The sequence below is a fragment of the Stegodyphus dumicola genome, chromosome 9, assembly GCF_044657685.1.
Source record: "Stegodyphus dumicola isolate Sdum_Otavi_A_Nest chromosome 9, ASM4465768v1".
NCBI lineage: Eukaryota > Metazoa > Arthropoda > Arachnida > Araneae > Eresidae > Stegodyphus > Stegodyphus dumicola.
Genome location: NC_140776.1, coordinates 25837283 through 25862077, shown reverse-complemented (window position 1 = coordinate 25862077; position 24795 = coordinate 25837283). Strand labels below are relative to the sequence as shown.

At 30.8% G+C, this 24795-nt stretch overlaps 1 protein-coding gene across 6 annotated transcripts in view; it reads left to right on the top strand.

Moving 5' to 3' along the window:
- Positions 1–5627: 5627 nt before the first annotated feature.
- The window catches only part of LOC118205679 (neuroglobin-like), a 334461-nt gene continuing 315293 nt past the window's right edge, over positions 5628–24795 (top strand). For all 6 annotated transcript variants that reach the window (XM_085823292.1, XM_085823291.1, XM_085823288.1 and 3 more), the window contains exon 1: positions 5628–5840. The gene's annotated coding sequence lies outside the window, so the exon portion shown is untranslated. The remainder of the gene's footprint in view (positions 5841–24795) is intronic.

The window sequence follows — 24795 nt, the reverse complement described above, 5'->3', positions numbered from 1 at the left end:
CTTTAGGGAGACGCTTGTTTGCAGAATTTAGGTTCCGCAAAGACTGTATCGAAGCAAAATATTCAGCACCGACCATGGATAAGCCTTAAGTATATGTGGGAATTTATTTATTCGGGGATTTAGATAAGCCTGAGCATGTGCGGGAAATTTGTATAAATAAAATAAATAACGATGGTAATATAATTTAGGATAAACTTCGTCGGCGCGTGGTAGAAGTAAAACCAAATTTAGAAGAGCAACAAACCTTTAGCAGACTGTCTCATAATACATCGCCAGTATTGTATAGCTAAGGTTTATGACGACAGCCGCAAATCTAAAGGTTTTCGTATATTCAAAACAAACATTTCCCAATTAATGAAATTTGTGGAGAAGTGTTGGATAGCATAAGATTTTCAGTTCCAATGACAAAACCCTAATCATGAATCAACAGTGGGCGGCTAAATCTGGCAGAATGGTTCTAAAGCTATAAAATGCAGATATCGATTGTGACGAAAGTGACAGAATGCTTTGTTGAGAAAGAAATAATTTCGATTCACAATTTATTGGCATTTCTCGACGCTGTAACTACAGAACTTGAAAAATGGAACTTTGTGAGTGAACAAGAAATAATGTCGAACTATAGAATTAAAGAAAACGTATTAGGACAAAAAAAAGAGCAAAATGAAAACTTACATTGAAAAAAATACTGATCTTTTTTTTTTTTCGGGGGGGGGGAGATAAAATTTGGTTCACTTAAGGACATAAATGCCTTTTTCTTTCATAAGCAATCTTTCACAATTTTAATTTTGTAATTTCCATATATCATGATACTAAATTTCAACTGGTGATCTAATATCCGAAAATATCCCAAACCAGGATTCGCGAAGTCCCGACGAGTTAAGATCTCGACTTTGTACTGTATTAAAATTATTGTTTAATGATTATAAAATATTTTCAGTAATGTACGATTTTTGTTAAATGTGTTTCAATATTGAAAATCTCACACGTGCTTAGATACTGGTACACCAAAATCTGCTTTAAGAACTATAGGATATATATATTTTCACAGATATCAGTATCCACAAAAACTCTATTACGCGCCAGCAATATTCGTGACTAACTCTATAGCTTGTTACGAAAATATAACTTAGAAGAAATTCCGCTTGTGTTTGTTAAATAAAAACTGTAGACACATTAAATTTGCCTCTAAAGAATATTAATAATGTGTTTAAAACTCTTACACTTTTCAGCTCATAAAACTGAAATACTGAAGGTTTTTAATTACCTATTATTTGCTATATTACGCATTACACTTATTTTATTTGATTATGGTAAAGCACTAGAGGGCTACCTGCCTAAAAAGAGGGTTGCCTTCTTGGAGGACAATCGAAATGAAATTGGCTCGTATATACGTTACATACGGGGAAAAGCCCGAAAACTGTAGTATGACTAGCCATCCCGTTCAGCATGTAGCCTGCCTGTTCACCAGCATCGAACCCAAGATCGAACTACCAGTGTTCAGTGAATTTACCGCTCGGCCGCTGGTGGGATATTATGCGTTATAATGGTAAGATTAATCTTTACACTTCAGTATAATTAGATACAGACTTTTCTAGGTAGGTCAGATACTTCCATCGAAACCATTCTTTATGCAGATTTCAATGCAGAATACGATATTTGACTCCATCAACTTCGTTTCATTCAGATTTTGTAAAACTTTCGTCAGAACAGATTCATAGTATTGCATTTTAAAGACAAGTACATAAATCTTAATTCCTTTATCTATTTATGTAAACCAATATTTTGTAAATAAAATCAATATTTATATAACCCACATTTTGTAAATGTAAATACAATTTTAAAAAGATATTTATGCTTTAAATAACATCATTTCTTAAAATCTTTCCGACTATGTTTCCCACCCAGTCTTCAGTTTCATATTAAATGTCAAATTAAATCAGACTTAAATTCCAATTCGAATTAATTCCAACTCAAAAGTCGAATAATTTTGATTTACTTTATACTACACTTAAAAAGTACCTAAAATTTCCAAAGAATGCTTTCATTATTAACAGGAGAATAAAAGCTTAACAAATATGTTTAAGGACTTCGAATGGCATTTAACATTGTACAAGGTACTTAAAAAACTCCATGATTATGTGTCTCTTAAATAAGTACCTCATTTAAATAGATTCCCGATTGACGTCGCGCAAGTAGTGTTAATGAGAAAACTGTTTTAAGTGATTGCCGTCCATTTTAAATAGTCAAACAGAGATGTCTACATTCGTGAGATCAAATTGCTCAAGACGGCATTATTTAGAATCGTAAAGGACACTGTGAAAACATTATTGAAAAGAAAATTCATTTCATGTTTTCGAAAGATAGTTTCTAAAAGACATCTTTTAATTTTAAAAAGTTCATTTAGAAACATTTATTTAAAATAACCCATTCTACAAAAAACTTAAATTTTGATCTCTAAATCCACACTTCCTTTGATACTTTTTTCAATGGAGGAAAAGGATATATTTTTTTTATCCTCGCCAATTTTGTACATTATGAACTGATCTCTTTTTAGCCAGAAAACATTTGTTAGGACAATGACCAACTTAATAAATGGAACTTTTTCGGAAAGCACTTATAACAATTTAATTTAATATATTTTTGCTCATGTGGCATGTCTCATCATATTCTGAAGGCTTACATTATTTAAACTGAAGAAAAGAATTACGACAGCCATTTAAATGGTATTTAATCATGTCAATGTTTCTAAACATTGTATATCCTACGATATTTCCTTTACATAAACACGATTTTAGAGAAATTTCTAGTTTCATAGTTCCAAAATGCTTGACGTTTTGAAAATTATACATTATATCTTCTCGTATTCTATGCGATATATTCACAGATTCATTTTTTACTTCATTGTACGAAAGTAAAGGAAATATTGTAATTGCGAAAAATTTCGATATCATACTTCAAACAAAATATCCATTTTGACCGTTAACCATTTGAAAGGTGTTTTGCGTGACATCTGTACATGCCAACAGAATAAAGGACCCTTTTTCCAAAACGAATTGTAAATGGATTTAAAACGGATTCAGAAGGTATTTATTTTGTGACGTCTGTAGGTGCATATGTACGTACCTGGCATTACTCAAAAATTATTACCTTAGAACGTTGACATTTGGTATATGTGACGGCTACATCATGCAGTTGCGCACTTCCCACTTGTGCTGAAATCGGCCGCATCAAACGTACATATGTATATATCCACTCAGTTACCCGGATTGAATTAAGATTTGTTTCATGGCAAGCACTCTAAACCCTTTTAGCCTGATTGAATTACGCTGTGCTTATATGCTAGTTAAGGTTTTTACCCCTTTCATTAATTTGTGTGTAGTAATTGTTGCATTTTAGCCTGATTGAATTTTGCTGTGCTTATATGCTGGTTACGGTTTTTATCCCTAGTAGTTGTTGAACTATCAACAATTTAAACGTATAACTGGTGCTAAGCCTAACGAGGCTATCATTTGTTTACATTTGAAACTCTGAGTAGAATAGGGAATTATGCTAGTTTGCGCACCAAATTCTGTCTTGCTAGCTGAATTGCTTGTTTTTGCTTAGAAACTCTATATATTTATTGCAAAAATTGTTTTTTTTAACTGTTTTTAACTGTATTTGGTGCTTTAGGCTTTTCTCGTATTTTGCATTTTTTAATGAAGATGCTTTGAGTTTTTACGTTGTAGAGATATTAAGATTATTTTTGGAAGCCGGAGAGATAAAAAATTAGCAACGCCTTTGCCGGGAATCGAACCATGGACCTCTGGAATACTGCCCCAGCGTGCAGAACCACTACACCACGCAGGCACGCTAGGAAAGTGGGAGAAATACCTTATATATTCCCCTTTTTAAAGGGCGACTGGGGTTTCTAGGGCACCCATTCGCCAAATCCTGGGTGTGGAGATTCCTCATCCAACACCCTTTTAGTTCGGGCGCCACTGTAGAGACATTAGGATTATTTTTGGAAGCCGGAGAGATGAAAATTTGCCGGGAATCGAACTACGGACCTTTGGAATACCGGCTCAGCGTACAGAACCACTGCACTACGAAGGCACGCTAGGAAAGTGGGAGAAATACCTTATAACGTATAGAAAAGGACTGTGAAACCGTCGAATCCGTTCCTTCAAAATTGGGGCGAAACTAAACGAAGTCATACTGTCACCTATATAGTGTTCAATGCTCTAGCCAATGACAGGCACAACCTTGCCGCGATGAACTCCATAGGTTTGTTTGATATTTCTGTCAGACAAGTGAGATAAGTCACAACACAACAAGAATACGTAAAACAATTATTGTTAAGTTTTGACTTTAGAAAACGGATTGTATTTCCATTTTTCGAGTCTTGTTAGCTGTTATTGCCTCAGCACTTTTATAAATGGTAAACGCTGCCTTTTGATAAGAAATTAGTTGCTCTACTAACATACTTATTCCTTCCAGTTCTCAGAGATATTTCGATTCGTCAGCCCATAAAATTCTTTATGTATCTTTCAAATTAAAACATACTTTTTAACTAAGTCATGATTTAGAAACAGTGTAAGTAATACTTAGTAGGTTATGTCTTTAAATGTTAGTTAATGACACCTATAATTGATATACGTTTCAGAAATAATAGATGCAGTAATAATACGTATAATTGGTATAATTTACATTAATATAATTTATAGGGAAGCCAGAATTTTTATAATTATTTCCATCATTGTACCATCAGGAACCATCATTGTATTTTAATAAATTATAATAGAAGTTTCTAATATTATGATTACGTTCTTCAGTGAATAATAATCGTCTGGATACTAAATAACAATAAATGTTTTATTACATTATTTTAGCAAGTTGTTTCGAAACATAACAACCGAGAAAAAATATAAATATATGTAACAGAAATAGGTAAATAATTTTTAAGATAAAATAAACTTATAGGGATAAACTGGAGCTTTTGATCTTCAGAATGCAGTTGAGCTACATCTTGGGTAATAGTGGCACTTTCAGTGTATTGAACTGAACTGTATACATGCACTGTTGTTTGGTCTTTATATGGAGAGCAAGCGAGTTGGCTAAGCACTTTTCCTCAGACGCATGGCAACATAAGGCAAGGTAACTCTCGAATGCTTCTCTGTGGTAAATAGCCTAAAGCATAAATAGCATAGCGTAGACCTATGCAGCCATAAGAAGTTCTGATATACAGCTAGTGACACAAATATGTGGATTGTGCAAGAATTTTACCTTAATAAAACTATTTTTCCATCATGCTATATTTTAAACTTCTTTCACTAGAGAGCATGTAATATTTACGTTAAATTATTTTCGCTGAATACAAATTTTATAAATAAAATATAGATTTTGATTCTCATAAATAAGATTGGAGTTTTACTTATTTCATAACCAGTGAATTAAAATCCGTGATATATGTTCCCAGAGAACTGCAGATTATAATAAGAAGTTTCAAATATTTATTTTCGACACATTTATCACACCCACTATCCTCGTTTACGTCATTTATGTCGCCAAATATCTTGCCATTTGGCGAGGAATCTTCAGCGTTAGTTCGGCAACCTTGGGATGCTAGATAGAGCCAAGTAGAGAGAACAACGGCGACGAGGATCCCAGCCAAGAAATCTCTTTCTCTCAGGAAGCGGTTACAGTTTGTGTAGAGTTGGCCAAATCTTTTCGATTGCTTCTTCCGGTAAAGTAGCGACGTCGAAAAAGTGACCAGATTGTTTTTATTCTGTTTTGTTCGAAAAAGGTGTTTTGGATTATTGGTGGTGTTCGGCTTTTGACAGAGTAATCTCCATATAAAAAAGGTTAGTGAAGACTTCTTTACTAGTAGTTCATGATAGAGTGACTTAAATTTATGTGCTAATCAATGAAAAATAATTAAGTTATTTGTAAAATTTTAATGAAAGGTGTACTATGAAATTTAACTTCCCTTCTTCAGCTATTCCATTTTAAATTCATATATTAGTACTTATTTTTTTTAATTCTCCCGGACAAATATAAAAATTGTTATTTATACGTTAATATAAATAAGAATATCAGCATATACACTACATGTATCTCATTTTTGCATTATTTTTTATAAAAAAAAATTGGTGCTTAAATGTTAGGATAGTTCATTTTAACGCAAAATGAATGGTACGTTTTGCATATATATAGAATAAACATTTAGAAAAATAAAGTGTAGAACATTCTATAACTTTTGCCTAAAAGTAAATTAATTTAAATTTACGATACGTTTATAAGACTATCATCATTAAATTATTAAATAGGTTATTAAATTTTTGCATCAATAGCTTATAATTTTTAATAAGGATATTTTAAGATTATGAATTTCCTCTGAAGATGGCAACATCTAGAATTGTCTCAGGGAATGCTGATTGGCTACAAGTAACAGTGAAGTAGTTCTGTGAAATGTAACTAAAGAATATATTTTATTTGAGATATATTTCAAGGAAGGTTTTCTAATTTTTAAATTCTTTAATACACATTTTAATTAATTTTAATACAGTGAGAAATTTGTTATACATAGGAGCATATTGAAATACCTGTATGCTGAAAAATTAAATATATCGCCATCAGTTGTTGAAAGAAAAATGAAACTGAGCGTTCTAACTTGCTTTTACTTTATTTTCTGTGTTGAATAATTTAATAAATAATACTCTTTTAATTCCATACTGTGGAGATAAAGTAATCACATGTTTTCAATATTTTGTTTGCTAATACTTCAAAACGTGTTTAATTGTTTATGACAAAGCAAACTAAAACTGTGTGCTTTTTGTGGTCTTCTTTCGTGAAGGATGTTCTAAGGAAATTGCTTAGTATGTGTAAATGAGAAATGCGTAGTTAATGTAATGCAACCATTTCGCTTGCCGGAGAATGGAAACCACAGAGAAATTATTAACCTCTTTTTTGTATTTAATCCTTAAATGTTTCACTTAACAGTTTTAAAATTAAAGAAATATTTATTTTATTTCTTATGAAGTAATTATATAAGCTGCTTTCATAAAAAATAAAATTACATAAAGTCAAATTGTTTTACACAAACTCTAAAAGCATCTTTGTATAACCGTGCTGGGGAAAAATGGATAATAATAAGTTCCGATTACAGGGCATGGGAGTGATTTAAGAACTGTAATTCATTTTGTTAAAATACTCCAAATATTCATTGTATTTTGCATCAGAAAATGTATATATTAATAGCCGTATATTTTTAGATTTTAAATGTTGCTAAACTAACATTAACAAATGAACTATTTTACTCTCCTAGAATAAGATTTTGCAATCTGCTAACATATATTATACAGGATGTTCCAAATGAACTATACATTTTATTTTATTAAACCTTCTTCTTTCTTTATCCTAAACACGTTCTTCAGATTGTAATGTTTTTTAATGATAAGATAGGTATTTTTATGAAAACAGTCGCAGCAAAAGCCTCAGAACCACTTAGGAAAATATTATTAGTAGCAAAATGGTCAAATTTTGCATTTAGAACTCTGAATTTAGAAAATTTTGTAAATACAGAATTTAAATTTTGATGCAACTTCAATATGGTAAATGTTTAATTAGTAAAATGTTTTTCATGCTTTCATAAGTTTACTATAAAATTTCTTCTTTATCAACATGCTGTTTCTTTCTAGTTTGAAATAAAACAAATGATATTTTAAGAGTTTTTTTATCATATTTGTAAGATATTTTATTCATATATATTTACTTATTTATATTATTATATTATTTATTATTTAGATATTTATTCATTTATTATATTTATTTATTATATTTATCAGTGAAGATTAAATTTTAAGAATGCTGCCATTGTTGTTACGGAGTGAATCTATAAAGAATTCCCCGCTGACTACATTTACAATTTATAACTCATGCTTGAAAACCTAAGCTATGGAAGCAATAACTTAAATTTTTACCTTCTTCTAGGAAGTATAGAAAGTATAGTGATCGCAAAAAATTTCGAGTATCATATTTCAACGAAAATATCCATTTCGACTTCTTTCCAATCCATTTGAACGATGTCTTTGCGTGACATCTATACGCACGTGCAACACAGACGACTCTTTTTTCAAAAGGGATGGTAAAATGGATTCAGAAAACATATTTTCATGATGTCTGTACTTACGTACAAATCTCGCGTAACTCAAAAACAAGTAGCCTCAGAACGGTGAAGTTTTGTATATGGGACTTCTGTAACATGCAGTTGCGCACCTCCCCTTTTGGTTGTAGTCTGCTTCACTAAACATATATAAATGTATATATATATGTATATCCACTCTGTTACCTGGCTCGATGAGCTCAGTTTTTTATTCCTATATGTTAGAAATTGTGAATGTTTTTCTTTATGAGTCATTGAATTATGTGGTTCCTATGTTCCTGTTAAGGTTTTTATGCCTTTAGTTAATCTGCATGTAATAGTTGTAGAATTATCAACAATGGTGTTTATGTGGCGATTAACGAAGCCACCTTTTGTTTACATTTGAAACTCTTAGTAGAATAGTGAATTCAGTCAGTTTGTGTAACAACTTTGTGTTTTTGCTGAGAGGAACCAAACGTAAACGTCCAATTTTATACACACACACACACAAAAAAAAAAAAAAATCTGTCTTCTTGGTCGCTGGTCGAATTGCTGGTTTTGAGGAAGAAACTTTAATTTAAATTGTAATTTTTTTAAATGTATTTGTAATTTTTACTGTATTCTATTTTTACTATATTTTTTACTGTACTGTACTGTGTTTACTGTATTTTTTACTGTATTTTACTGTTTTATGTTTTTCTGCACTTTACAATTTTAGATGAAGATGTTTTGAGTTTTTACGTATTTTTGCCTTGCCGCAATGTGAGAATGGAATTAATTGAATGAGACACATATCTCTAGTGAAATTTGAGAAAATAGATTTAAATGAAATTCAGCCAAAAATGTGTATAATTTAGTAGTCCGTGCAGCAAGGTCAAGTGAAGTCCACATCAGATTTTTGAGTCCCATTATATTTATCATACATTACGCTACGAGATCATTTATTATCCCTTCGGCCTGGCAGAGTCTTAATTAAGTCAACACACTACAGAGAAAGAGAGAGATGTACATAAAAAAGAGTTTTAATTTCACTAAATTATTTCTAGTGATAATTAAATAAAAATTAGCTGATATATGCATTTCCTTTGTCTTTCACGTGGGACTGAGATTAAGAGGACAGTTGGCGAACTGGAAATTCCTATAAAAGGTGATAAGGGGGAAGGAGAATAGGTCTAAATATCATTTAAGCAAAACGACATGTAAACTAAATTCAGTTCGTCAAGAGGGAATTTTCATGTATAACAAATTAATCGAAGCGGAGATGCAATGCAATTGGAACGTCACAACTGTAAAGAGGGCTTTTCATTATGTTTTCCTGCATATGGAGGAAAGGTCACTCCTCTGCATCTACAAGAGAAACTAATTGTAAGGTTTCTTCGCATAACGAAAATAACTTCTTTAACTTAAAGAAAGGAAATTAGGTTTAAATATTTAGTTAGAAAACTATGTCGACGGTCTTTTGTAACACAGATTTTACTAAATATTGAGCTAAAATATTCGACGGGTACTGTCATGTCGCGAATTAGTTATTAATATGTGTTTTAAGTTGTCGTTATCCTGTTCACGGTATAATTGTTAATCTTTTATAACTTTTACTCATCTTAGGTGCCGTACATACTAACTAAAAAAAATCAAAATAAAGCCTCCACTGTTAAGTATCTGAAAATTAGGGGTTTTAATCTTTCATAACTTTAAACTTAAACTGACTCATAGTGTCGGACAAAAACTCAAAAAATAATAATCATCATAAGAACATTCATATATCATATCGAACGATCGTATAGCAGTCGCGAGGTCACGGCACCATGAGTCAGTTTAAGTTCAAAGTTATAAAAGATTAAAACCCCTAATTTTCACATATTTAACAATGGAGCCTTTATTTTGATTTTTTTAGTTAGTGAGTCCGACACCTAAGATGAACAAAAGTTATAAAAGATTAACAATGCCGTGACCAGGATAACGATAATTTAAAAAAACATATTAATAATTAAAATTCGTGACATGACAATACTTGCAGTGCAAAAGAATTTCTTTGGTACATTAAATCTGGTTTATAATTATTCAGAAATTGTCACTCGTTAACAATATGTATTAATTCAATAATCCCATCTGCAAATAAAGCATAACATGAAAATTATTTTTGCAAATCTTAAATAAAGCATCTTTCATAAAATATGCCGACAACAAAACAGAAAATGCTTTAGGCGAAGAGCATAAAGTGAAACAAAAAAAAGTGTGGCAAAACGAAAGGAATAATAAAAATGTCAACTATTTTCGTTGACAGGTTTTTATTGTATCTGCTAAAGCCTCCGTGTCAAACGGTTCTTCCATTTTTCATGTGGGGATGTGTTAGAAATTTTTAAAAAAGTGAATGAGAAGCTGTTTTTTAGAAGTTCTATTGCGAGAGTTACAGCTAAACCAAAACCCGTTTTAAAAAGATTATATAAAACGTTATATAAAACATCAAGGATTCACAAATGAAAAATATCTGATATGAACACCACATAACTTACTTGTACGGCCTATTAAATTGCAATAATTTTTTGCAGCAACTCCTTTAAATTTTATATCCTTGAATTTCAGTAGAGCTATATTTCTCATTCAATTCAATTAGTTCCGACTTCGCGGAAAGGCAAAAATGAATAAAAAAACAAAATGTCTTAATTAAAAATACTAAAATACACCAAAACCTAAAAATACCGAATACAATTAAAAGCAGTTATTTTTCTTAAAATTCAAATGACAGTTTTCTACGCCAAAACAAGCAATTCGGCTAGTGGGCGGGAGGACAAATTTTTTGGAGCAAAATTCAAAAGTTAACTTTTGGCCTCACGGGGCAGAAGGGCACTGAAGTTAGTGCATGAACTGATTTAATTCACTACTCTACTAACAGTTTCAAATGTAAGCAAATGGCGTCTTTGTTAGACCTAACGCCACTTAAACTCTCCAGTTGTTGAAAATTCTACAACGATTGCTTGCAGATTAACTAAAGGTATAAAAACCATAGCCAGAATCTAAGAAAGGTATAAATCAATCACTTAATAAAGCCAAAAAAAACATAATTCACTAAACACATTCTTCTTTACAGTTTGGTTCAAATTGGTAAAAGCTTACAAATTAGTTAATAATAAGGAATAACTTATATGAGGATATATTGAAATTTAGATTCTGTCTAGTACAAAAATATGTGTGAAGATTTTGTGGCATTTTGTTTCCACATCGTTGATATTGACACAGGTAATTAATTCTATAGACACTGTGTAAAACTGGGAAGGTCTTATAGCTAAGTTAATTTTCTTCAAAATAAATAAATAGCGTTTTCATTTGCATCTATTACATGAAACCTGCATATGATGCGAAGATTGTAAATGCTTATAAATGTTTGTAAATTACATCACAGTGATGAAAATAAATGAATTTGATACTATTGAGAGAATCTTTGAATACTTTTGTACTGAAATTCTAAAGTCACTGTGTAAAACTGGCACTATAGACACTGCGTATCTGTATTCTATAGATACTGTGTGTTCGGACACAGAACAGAACATTTTTTTAGAAGTACCCTCATATCAGATTAATTTTTGGATCGTTTTGATGGCTTTTTACTCCTTTCCTATTTTTTGCTATTTGTTATTCATCTGATTCAATGTTTTCAAAGATTTTGCATTCTACCATCTATAATACTGAATTTTTAGTATAATTCTAAAGTTCTCATAGATTGTGATTTCTGTATGTATTAGGATCAGCTTATTCAGTTTCTTCAAGAACACTTTGGTTCTGAAATTCAGGAGATCGTTATGCATATGTTTCATCTTCCTCTCTAGTCCAGTTGAACAGCTTATTATAACTGTCTTCTTGCACTAGATTGGGATACGTAACCATGATTATTTATATGTGTATTTGTTCCCCTATTCTTATCTTTGGAGACAGCTAAAACGTACCACAAATATAGGTATTTTTTGTGCAGCCGCATTAAATGTATCAGCGAACAAAATAATTTCCGCTAAACTTTTATGATTAAATATGACTTATTTAAAACACAAATTTCTCAAATTCAAATGAAAATGAAGGAACTAATTTTCCCATTGTTCTCTATTAATAAAATATTTAATTTTCGAAAATGAAAAAAAAGGACAAATAAATAAAAGAGATCAAAGTGAAATGAAAAATCTTTCATTCTATTTCTCAATTAAAAAAAATAAATATTCATCATAATTTCATTCTTCGTGAGAAATACTTCAGATAACATATTTGTTTTTCTTTTAATTTTCACTGTCGACTTGTAAATTTCTTGTTATTCCCAAAACGGCATTTTGTTGCGTTTCATTATAAACCGCGAATCACTTTTTAAATTGCTGCCACAAAATATTATCGACCTGTGTTATATTTAAAGAAGTAATGAAGAATGTAGGTATGTTTCTCGCATTATGAAAAGAAACGAATGCACCTAGCGTTAACCAGTTTCAAATAACATAATCCTCCTCATGAACGTGGGCACTTGGAAGCCTGAATTTTAAATTTCGAAATTGTTTCATTATCTATTTCATATTTTGTAAAACTTTAACGAACTTTTGATTAACAAACTCAACAATCTGAAAGCGACCAATGGCAATACTGCACGTTTATTTTTATCTTCAGCACGCTAGACTGTCTATCGGAAGTTCTAAAATATGTTGTTTTTAAATACTGTATAAAACTGTAATATTTTGTTAAATATTACAACAACCTTTGGGGGTAATATAAAATCTGAAAGCTTTCGGATTTTGTTATTTTTATTTTCTGCTGTTTTGTAAATTCCTGCAGTTTTTCTTGCTACTAATCTAAAGTATTTTACTGGTTAAAATAAAGATGTTAAAATATATAGATAATTTAGGAGAACGAGAAATCACAAAGCATTATGAAGGAAAAGAAAAAGGCCTATTCTTCTTTTTCATAGTGCAGGGAAAATGCATTTTTGTTACGTCATAACCTTTTTTTTCTTCATAAATATATATTTCTTTTGAATTTATGCAGATTTAATTGAGTTCAGTCAGCCAGACGAGAATAAACTTTTCCAGCAAGAAGTTTATGACAAAACCACATTAGATTGGTTTAATTTACTCTCCGGTTAATATAGCTGCAGTAAACGTTTTAACATAAATAAATTCAGTTATCTTTTCTCTGGAATTCGCTTATTGAAGCTAAGCAGATAAAAGAAAAAGGGAAAAAATGTAAGAGTTTGAGGCTGGAGGGAAATATCCAGATTTTTGCGTTTGCTCGCTGTCGAAATTCTTTCCGCTCCTATGCCAAATATGCAAACAGAATGTGGTAGAAAAAGAATTTAAAAAATGAACAATAATATTGTTTCATGACCTCATATTCAGAAATATCGATCATAATATTTTTACTAGATATGCGACGTGTTTATGTTTGCATTCGTTTATAAAAAATTCATGCTGCAAGTCTTAAGAAGAATATAAAGTATTTGAAAGGTAAATTTATTTCTATAATTTCTGTCTGGGAAAAGAATTTCGGCTTGCAAGAATTTTTATGCAGCGAATACATATTCGAATGTATATATTAAAATCAACTTATTTTATGTGTGTTTTCTTCATTTTCATAATAGTTTTTAGTGTTTGGGCAGAATATATGTAATAAAAACTCGTCTTCTAGGTATGAAATCAATACGAAAGTATTAATAAAAAGTAAAATAAGATAAAATTAGATTTAAATTGAAAACAAATTGGAGTTTGTGAGAAACGTCATCAAATCTCTCATCAACAGACGGATAATAAACCGAACTTACCTTGTAATTTAAACCCGGAAAGCGAAATTAATACGAAATCAAATTTTTAAAAAAATAACGAGTATAAAAATAAGGTTAAAAAGTATCAGATTAATTAAGTTTAAAGTATAATGTTCAGTATTAAACTGATGCACGATATATAGGTATTTAACTTTCCTTACTACGCTTTGAAATTAAATTATCTTATTATTTTCTGCATTTTAATTCCGTTCTTATCCCAAAACCTTACATCCATCAGCGGCCGAGTGGTAAATTTGATGAATACTGGTAGTTCAGGCCTGGGTTCGATTCCAGCCGAGCGAGCTGGCTGCATGGGAGTTTTCCTGGTTTTCTTTATGTGTAATATGTATACGAGCCAAGTTCCCTCAGGAAATCCTTCACGAAGACACCCCTCGCCTTAGGCAGATAACCCTAGTGTGCTTTGCTTCAATCTACCAAAACAAACTTAAAGGTTTGAATTCAGATATAGACGCAAGTTATTTCGTATCTTTTCTTTTAGCTGTCTCATCATCACGGTATCGAAATGTATGTGAAAATGATTGTCATTTATTTGTATGCAAAGTGTAAGAATAAATCATTTACAATTATGACATGACTTTAAGGGAGTTAAATAACTTAATTTGACTTAAAACCTAGTATATTAATGATTATTCAATAAAACATTTTGTATTTATGCATTCACATTTAAGACAGAACCGTTTTAGTTGAAATGAGTTCTTTTTTTTTTCTTTTTGATAGATTATCACATGACTCCCTAAATAGATAACTTAGTAATCAGATAATGACTTTAAGGAGCTTTATGCGGATATATAGAGAATACAATCCTTGCATACACACACGCGCATTCATACAAAATACATTTAGGATATATACAATGCAATCCTAAATACAGTTTTTTTGATAGATTATCACACGACTATCTAAATAGATAGCTTAATCTTGATAGCTTAGATAGCTTAGTAATAAAGTAATGTCATAAATGCATTCCTAGATATTTACAATTCAGTCCTAGATACAATTTTCTTTTTGATAGAATCCTAGATACAGTTTAAATTTTGATCACATAACTCCCTAAATAGATAGCTTAGTGTTAAAGTAATGACTCCAAGAGTTTCATGCGGATATATACAATACAATTATACACAGTACAATCCTTGCATACACACACACACGCATTTATACGCAATAAATTTAGCATATATGCAATGCAATCCTAGATACAATTTCCTATTTGATAGATATTACTACCTAAATACTACCACATGACTACCTAAATAGATAGCTTAGTAATAAAGTAATGACTTTAAGGAGATTCATGCGGATATATACGATATAATTATACACAATACAATCATTGCATATACACCCATACATATTTATACATAATACGTTTAGGATATATACAATACAATCCTAGATACAATTTTATTTTGATAGATTATCACATGACTCCCTAAATAGATAGCTTAGTAGTCAAATAATGACTTTAAGGTGCTTCATGCGGATATATATATAATACAGTTATACACAATACAATCCTTACACACTGTGAGGGAGAGAAAGTGAAGTTTGAATTTTCACTTATGATCACAGAAGAAAATTTACTGTGACTGCAAGAATTATGGCAAAATTTTAAATGTAGGATATGGCTGTATAGAGATTCTGAGGGAAAATTATCAGCATCATTTTCGCAATGGGAATCATTTCATGCAACTGTAATCTAACACTGCCTTGAGTAATTGTGAATTTAACGCTAAAGCTTCAAGAACCATTAACGTAAAGACCGTGAAACGTTCAGGATTAGAGCTGACCCTCAACCAAAGTATCGCTGATGAAAGCACGAAACAGAGCTCTGAAACTCACATGGGATCAATAATTAGGATTATGGATTCTTGATGATTAGAATTGAGTAGTGTCACTTGAAAAATCTCTCTTTCTAAAAGATAGAATTATGTGTATATGAAGAAAATGCCATGAAGGCTTGGATTCCAGTACGTTATCATCTTATGAAAACGTTGGAAAGAGAAAATAACCTAATTAGAATTTTAAATTAAACGGCTGGAAATTTAAAGTAAAATTTTGAACTACATGTTTTTATCTACCTATCTTGTGTAATTTGTTCTTTTATTCAATGAATTAAATAAAACATCAGAATTTTTATAAGATACTTATAGTTTATGTGCTGCAATAATTAGATTGGAATGAAACTTTAAAATATTCATGACAAAAAGGTTTTTTTTTAATTTATGTGGAACGATTGGTTGGGTGTGAGAAGCAAATAATCATTTCGTAAATATATGTTACAGAAAATAAGATATCCTAAAACAAATAATAATTTGCCTTTTATTTAAAATATATTATTACATTATGTATCTACTGCAATTTTACGTTGGTTAAGTTACATTATTAGGAATTGTTTCTCTTTTGAATATTATAAAAATATTAGCTTACCAAGCTTATCACAGAATAAGCCAAGGATGAATTTTTAGCACCGTAGCTGTGAAATGTTTAAAATTTAATTCGTTCTTAAGGAAAGAACAATTTAATTTACTTAACAGGAAAGACAAGCAACTTCCAACCAATTCATTATTTATTTGTGTACTATTTTAGAAAACGCTTGGAACCACTCGAGGACCAATGACATTGTCTCAAGCTAAGTAATAAATGACACTAACATAAAATAAAAATTTCTTGATTTCATTGGTGGACTGGTAACTTGAGCAAGGAACGAAAAATAAACATTTTACAAATATTTATGTATATTTTGCCCAAATCATGTACTATATAAAAATGTACCACATTTAGGATATATTTGCAACTGTACAAAGGCTGTTTGCACATTTTTTAGCGTGAAAGCAAATTGTCTGTTGGAAATTATTTTTTTAACTGCAGCCATATTTTTGAGAATGTAAATTATTGTCTACTGCTTGACTGTTTTGATTTCATGCATTTTTAAAAATATTGTCAACAATTAAGACACAATAACACGCCGAATAAATACTAATTCAGAAGTCAAACAACAAAAATCAGCGTTATATTTACAAAATTTTCACAGGACTAGTTTCGATGGTTTTACCGAACCACCATCTTCAGCTGCAAAACCGCAAATGAACCAGATAGGAAATAATGATTAGATAAGATAAGAAAGGCTGGACAAGAATAAGCAAGTGGCGCCATCTGTTGGTAAAACCAGAACTAAAACATAATTTCTTTAAAGGCCGAAGGCAAATTTGGATTGGAATTAGGATCGTTAACTAGAACAGAAAGATTTTTATGAATGTGAAATGCCTCTAGAAAATCCAGTTCTCCAATGGAAGATGTTTTTTGAATAATTTTGGCAGCAGAAAAATTGAAAGTGTGGTTTTCGGACCAACAATGTTGAGCAACAGAAGACTTCTGTGTTTCCTTTTTCTAACATATGCCTCATGTTCCTTGACGCGAAATTTTAAGGCTCTCTTAGTTTGGCCAATGTAAATTAAACCACACTGGCAAGGAATCCTATAAATATCCCAGGAATTCATATCCGGAATGGGGTCCTTGAGTATGGAACTCGGAATTTTATTGACGGGAGAATAAACAACCCGAAAGTTAAATTTCTGCAAAATATGTGCAACTTTATAGCTAATTGATGGAAAGAAGGGAATGACAACAGAATTTTTATAATCTCCTAAAACAAGAGTGTGCCTTTTAGTGTGTTGAGATGAGAATTTTTTAACTGCTTGATTAATAATGTTGGGTGGAAAGCCCCTGTCAATAGCTATTGCTTTTAAATAATGTAGTTCTTCATCAAGGGCTAGTTTGGAGGAGCAAACTTGAAGAGCACGGAAAACATAGGAATAAAATGAAGCTAACTTTTGTTTAGTCGGATGACATGATTTAAAGTGTGGTGGAAGGCAAACCGATGAAGGTTTACGGTAAACCGTAGTACTGAAGTTGGATGTGTTACGTGTGACCAGAATGTCGAGAATCGGAAGAGAATTGCAAGTCTCAAGCTCAAAAGTGAACTGAATAGCAGGATCAATAGAATTCATTGTTGAAAGACCTTTATTTAAATCATCTTTATTAACTTCAAACAGAGTAAAAGTATCATCTACGTAGCGGAACCATGCCGGGAAGTTTAAAGTTTCAAACAATTTTGATTCATAATAATGCATGTAGATATCAGCCAGGATGGGACTGAGGGGGCTTCCCATGGCTAATCCCTCAGTTTGCTTGTAATATTTATTTTGGAAAACAAAATGTGTTTGTTTCAAACAGAGTTGAGTGAGAGAAATTAGCTCATCAATTTCGATGCAAGAGAAATGAAATTCGCGGAGTCTGGTTTCCAGACATCTTAATGCACCCTCCACTGGGACATTGGTGAATAAATCAGCGTTAATCCCTTCTTTCCATCAATTAGCTATAAAGTTGCACATATTTTGGAGAAATTTAACTTTCGGGTTGTTTATTCTCCATCAATAAAATTCCGAGTTCCATACTCAAGGACCCCATTCCGGATATGAATTCCTGGGGTATTTATAGGATTCCTTGCCAGTGTGTTTTAACTTACATTGGCCAAACTAAGAGAGCCTTAAAATTTCGCGTCAAGGAACATGAGGCATATGTTAGAAAAAAGGAAACACAGAAGTCTTCTGTTGCTCAACATTGTTGGTCCGAAAACCACACTTTCAGTTTTTCTGCTGCTAAAATTATTCAAAAACCATCTTCCATTGGAGAAGTGGATTTTCTAGAGGCATTTCACATTCATAAAAATCTTTCTGTTCTAGTTAACGATCCTAATTCCAATCCTTCCAATTTGCCTTCGGTCTTTAAAGAAGTTATGTTTTAGTTCTGGTTTCACCAACAGATGGCGCCACTTGCTTATTCTTGCCCAGGTTTTCTTATCTTATCTAATCATTATTTCCTGTCTGGTTCATTTGCGGTTTTGCAGCTGAAGATGGTGGTTCGGTAAAACCATCGAAACTAGTCCTGTGAAAATTTTGTAAATATAACGCTGATTTTTGTTGTTTGACTTCTGAATTAGTATTGTCAACAAGAAAGGAAAAATTTTCAAAGTGTGGCTTTATGTGGAAAACTTGTTCCGAGCACGTAGCCAAGGAAAAAACGAAATGTTTGGAATGTTGCAAAGGCCTTTAATGTTAAACAAAATCTGCTAAGTCAGAGGACAGTTGCAAAATCATTAAAATCTCAGAGTTACCTGTAAAGAAAGGGATTAACGCTGATTTGAATGTTAAAAAGGCAAAAAAACACATTGTGCATCGTCTTTCTTCACGAGTTATCCGCTCTGAACACAGAACACGCTGCAGAATTCTTTATGAAAAAACATTTATCCGGACAAATATGGAAAAGTGTTGTCACAATAGACGATTATTGCCTGTATGTAAATGACTGCAAATAAAAAGAGATTAATTTGTTATCATCAAAGGGGAGAAAAAAATCTTAAAACTTAGTTCAAAGATCTAAAGACAGTTTTTAATAGGTATTTAAGATGATTGTTGGTTTTTCATATAACGGAAAATTAAAAATAAAGAAAGTACAGAAGGATGTTAAGATCAACGCTCCATATTTATCGGGAAGTTATGTAGTGTTCCTCCGTTTTATTGTAGTAAAATAAGTTCTGAGGAACCTAGTGAACTACTAAGCGAATAATACCTTAAGTCCAAGAACAAGAACGTAACCTCAAGAAGGGTTAAGGGGTATCAGCAACCCCTATACTGACAATGTTAAATTGGCCAGTTTCGATGTAACTTTTCTCAAAATCTGATGTAGATACATTCTTGAAATATTTTGTGCAATTACAGTATGAGGAAAGGTACATCGAGTATAAAAAATCACGTTTGGAGAAAAACGCGTTTTTATGTAAAATTGCTTATTGATCAAAGCAGTCGATGACAAATTAAAACTAGATTTTTTACAGTTCTAATTTTCATAAGAGATTAAAGAATGGTATTTTTGGAAAGATAAAAGTGTAGAGAATTTGAAAATGCAAAAATCCGAAATCACAATTTTTTGAAGATTTTGGGGTTCCAACACCCCTTTTAATTACTCTTTATTTTCTCCAAATAAAGATGTACAGACGGCCCTTTTCTTAGTACCTACAACAAAGTCTCCACTTAGGCTTAGCCTAAAACGTAGAAATTAAGAACTAATTAATGACTAACTAAAGAGATTTAGACGAAGCTAATACAAATTCTAACCTAGTTGGCCCCTAATATTAAACTAACCAGCGAAGCTATCGAAAGGCACGTAACCCGGCCGAGCGCAGTAATAGAGAGACGTAGCCAAAAGGCAAACGAGCGCTATTCAGAAATTATAACTCTCTCTCTCTCTCAAAGTCAGTGGATTGACTTGAATGCTTTCTACTTCTCATTTGCATCTAACACGAGTCTAAGAACTCATTCTGGTAAGGAACTGTACGCTGAAGCTAGAAAAGATAGGAAAGGTTCTTAACTAACTTAAGATAACTTAAAATAACTGTTATAAAACTGGGATAAACCTTACACATATTTTATATGGAATTCTCAAGTACGAAACACCTTTTGTTTATCCACTGTGCTATCAATCAGTAGAACTGCTTCAAGACAAGACACACGTCAAAATCCACTGTTAATTTCCTCAAAAATACTGAGCGAAAAACAAGTATCAAGGCCATACTCTTCACTCATATCGCTAGTGAATCCCTCGATATATCAATCATGGATATCTGCGCTTCTAGAATTTTAAAAAGCGGATTGTACAAGCGTCGACCTTCATCTCCTTGAACTCTGGAAAACTGTTCAAGAAGAATAGGCTAAAATACCTCTTCCGATCCTGCAATAGATTTCCTACAATAGTATGCTTCCTTCCTATAATAGTCTTGGAAATTACGGTGTAGAACGTATAAAGTAGGTAATAATAAGAGATAATAAGAGTATAAAAAATAAGAGTTTTTAAAGTCAATAATAAGAGTTTTTAAAGCCAATAATAAGAGTTTTTAAAGTCAATAATAAGAGTTTTTAAAAACAACATTAATATTTCTAGAAATAGAATGCAAATCGTCTAAACAATATGTGACCATATTCTGTAATCACAATATCCATTACATGTAATACAGCTATCCATTTTATAAAATATATTCAACTTCAAGTTCATGGTATATATTCTTTCCATAACAAATTTACAATTGTCAGCATTACATTTTCTTTATTGAAAATTAAGTATATGTATTGTAAGAAGATGCATTTTTTATTATTCCTTGCTTTTTTGGAATAACCGACCTATGACTCCTGTTAGGTAATAATTACATCTAAAATGAAAAAAAAAACTGTCTGAATTGTTATTAGTCCAAAGGGCTATTAATTTCGTTTTGACATTTTGCGTCGAAAACGTTAAATGTCGGTTTCACTTTTCAAATTGTTGCCACCAAATATTATCTCCCTTTGTTATATTTAAGGAAATTAAATAATGGAGAATCTTCATAAATTTATATTTGTTTCTCGCATGGTGGTAAAACTACGGTGCCTAGAGTCATAAAATTTTGCATAACGTAATCCTCCAACGAATATGGGCAGCTGGAAGCCCTAATTTGGAATTTGTTTTATTAACAATTTCATATTTTGTAACACTTTAGCGAATTTTCGATTAACAAACTCGATGATTTCAAAGCGATCAAAGGCAACACTGTATGGAAAAAAAAAAAAATATCTCCAGCGAGCGAGACTGTATATCAGAAATTTTAAAGATATGCTCATTTTAAAATTATATTCCGATATTGCTGTTGAATTGAATTCTATGGTTTAAGTGCGAATAACATGATATTTAATAAATAAAGGTAACGCACAAAACGTTTAAAAAATACCTCTATGAGCGTAATGTAAAATCTGAAAGCTTTCAGATTTTTTTCAAAAAATTTCCCTTTATTATTTAGTGGAAAAATAAATTTATTTTCCTATGTAACTAATTCTTAATGCAGTAAACGTTAATATATGCAATTTATTTTCTTTTACGTTAAAGAAGGAATGAATAAATTCGTATCTAATAAATTTAACATTTATTATTATTAATTATTTTTTTATATTATTGACTGTGCAGTACTGGTTGTTGATTCCATATTATTATTTGACCTTTGAAATTAATTTATTCATATGCTTATTAAATTAATTTATGTTAGGTGTATGGCGTATATTTAATATTCTTGTATGTGACTAGTTTGTTTTCAAATGGAAATTAAAGAAAGAAAGTATTTTTCTAATTTTATTCATATATTTAACTCCATTAATTACAGAAAAAGCATTTAAATATTTCAAAGCGCTTTAAAATCATTTACTTAAAACTATTTTAAAAGCATCTATGAGTCTGCGAAGCACTGTGTGAAACTGCAACTTAATGGACTGATTTGAATTTTCTTGATAGAAAATGAATTTATGTTTAACATTTTTTAAATATCCTCACGTACTTTTAAGAAGAAACTTTTGTGTAATATTAAAAGTGATGTATTAAATGATATAAATTTGTATTTTCGATACATTTTACTTACTTAATTTGAAGGAAGGTGAAGTTTTAAATGCTTTCATCTGCAAATACAATATTTAAAGCATTCCATTTGATACTTATTTTTCTGAAATTTTCAAAAATATTTGAAAATACAAAAAAAAAAAAAAGATGTTCTAGAAGAGCTGTATATTAATTATTCTCGCTTTCACTTTTTTATCGTCAATTAATGTGTTTGATAAAATAGAAATATTTAGGAGTTTTCTATGCACTAAAATCATTTCGTTAAGTTATTTTATTCAGTAAAATAAAAATGTATTTAATAAAATTATAAAATACTTTCTGTATTTTAGAAGTTTTCATTTATTTTTATTACGGAACAAGAATTCTTTCCAAAAATTTATGGAATAAAATAAGACGACATCGCTAATAAAGGGCGTCGTTGTATTATTTTGAAATTTTTATATTTTGATTTTAGAGGAACTAATATTTAATAAATTCATTAGCGTATCCGAAATTTTTGTAATGATCCTTTCCAGTTTGACCACCCGTAAATATGATTACATATATGAATTAGAAAACCCAAATTTTTCCAAAACCACTGCGGGACAAGATAGTTTCTGCAACTAGAAAAAATGACATCATCACATTTCTTTATTATATTTTATTTATTATTTTAATTTATTTATTATTTCAAGACTATTGAGACTAGGATTTATTATTTATTAATTTATTGTTTTATTTAAGTAATTTATAATTTTATTTATTATTTTTTAATACTTTTAAGTATTTATTTCTTAATTATTTCAAACTTTATTATTTTAAGTAATTAATACACTTAAATATCTTTTTGTAGTTGTTCACAAGTTACAGTAAAACCACCTGAAGAGACCTCACAATTCCAATTGATTTTGGACTTCTGAGAGGTCTTCTATTACAGAATATGACTATTAGTAATTTTTAATATTAATGTTTATTTATGTGCTCAGAAATACTTAATTTAAAGGATTTACTATAGTTATTATCAAACTATGTATTATATTGCTATAGATTCATAGTAAATATTTTACCCAAAAAGCGGATTTAAATTATTAGTTTTATAGATTCGAAAGACGCAAAATCATCCTGATAATGTTAAAATTTCATCTCAGTTTCGCCCAATTTCAGTTTTATACACAATTATTTATTATGCAAGTGTTTCATATACATTTAAAAACATTATATCATTGAATAAGTTGTTATCAGATACTTATCCTTCGTAAAAATAATTTTTTTCAGAAGTTTAACTCTCAGTCCCATGTTTGCATTTCACAATATTTTGAAAAGCGATCCACTTAAAATTCTTCAGACGATATAATTTCACAGTCCAATTTCTAACTATAAAACAGAGTTGGAAACAAATCTAAAATTTCTTTCAAGAACAAATCTTCGTATGAATTTCGCAGTATGACAATTTTCCTAAAAGATTAATCAAGAAAGCTTATTATTAAATTATGAAATATATCACATAAAAGCAACTTCAACAAACTTATATCTGATCCTATAAAAAAAGCTTGAAGACTTCATCAGAAACATCAGGAAAATTCATGTGAAATATAGTTATAAAATTTTGAGAATATTTACAAAATGTGGATTACATTCTGGAACATATCCTTAAATGCGTCCCGTATTTAATCCTTAAATACGGGGCTCTCCTTCATAACATAGATTGGTTGATCATTTTAATAAAAAGTCGCGTTTTTACACAATCATTAAATTTTACTTATGTTAAGCAACTAAGCTGAATAATATCAAAATATTTTTATTATGAGTTTCGTATCTGAAGCATAAAATTCATCGTTTAATTTTAACCACACTTAAATTACTTTTTAACTTTTAATACAATAGTTAATCTTCTTTTGTAGAGTCATTAAGTTACTTTTAAGCAGGAGAAGTGGAAAATGGGCAATGCCTTCGCCTGGAATCGAACGTGGACATCTCGATTAGGTGCCGAGTGTGTGTGCTACCGTTACACCACGAAGATATGCTAGAAGGAGAGAGAAAATAAGGGGTGACTGGGGAATAGGAATCCAATCATTAAAATCCTGGTATTGTTCACCATCTCGTAGATCGGGCGCCACTATAGAGTCATTAGATTATTTTGAAGCAGGAGAAATGAAAAACGTGCTTTGCCTTCGCAGTGACTCCCACTGTAGTGTCATTAGGTTTTTGATTTAGGAAAAATCTGCAAAGCCCTCGCCAGGAGTCGAACCCGTACCTCTCGAATACGCGCCGAGTGTGCTACCGTTACACCACGAAAGCATGCTGAAAGAAGAATGAAAATACCTTGTAGTATAAAAGTTCTACATATGCTCAAAGAACTTCCTTAATGATAGATATTTCAACATAATACGTTTGTAATCCCCTGTAATAATTTGTGGAG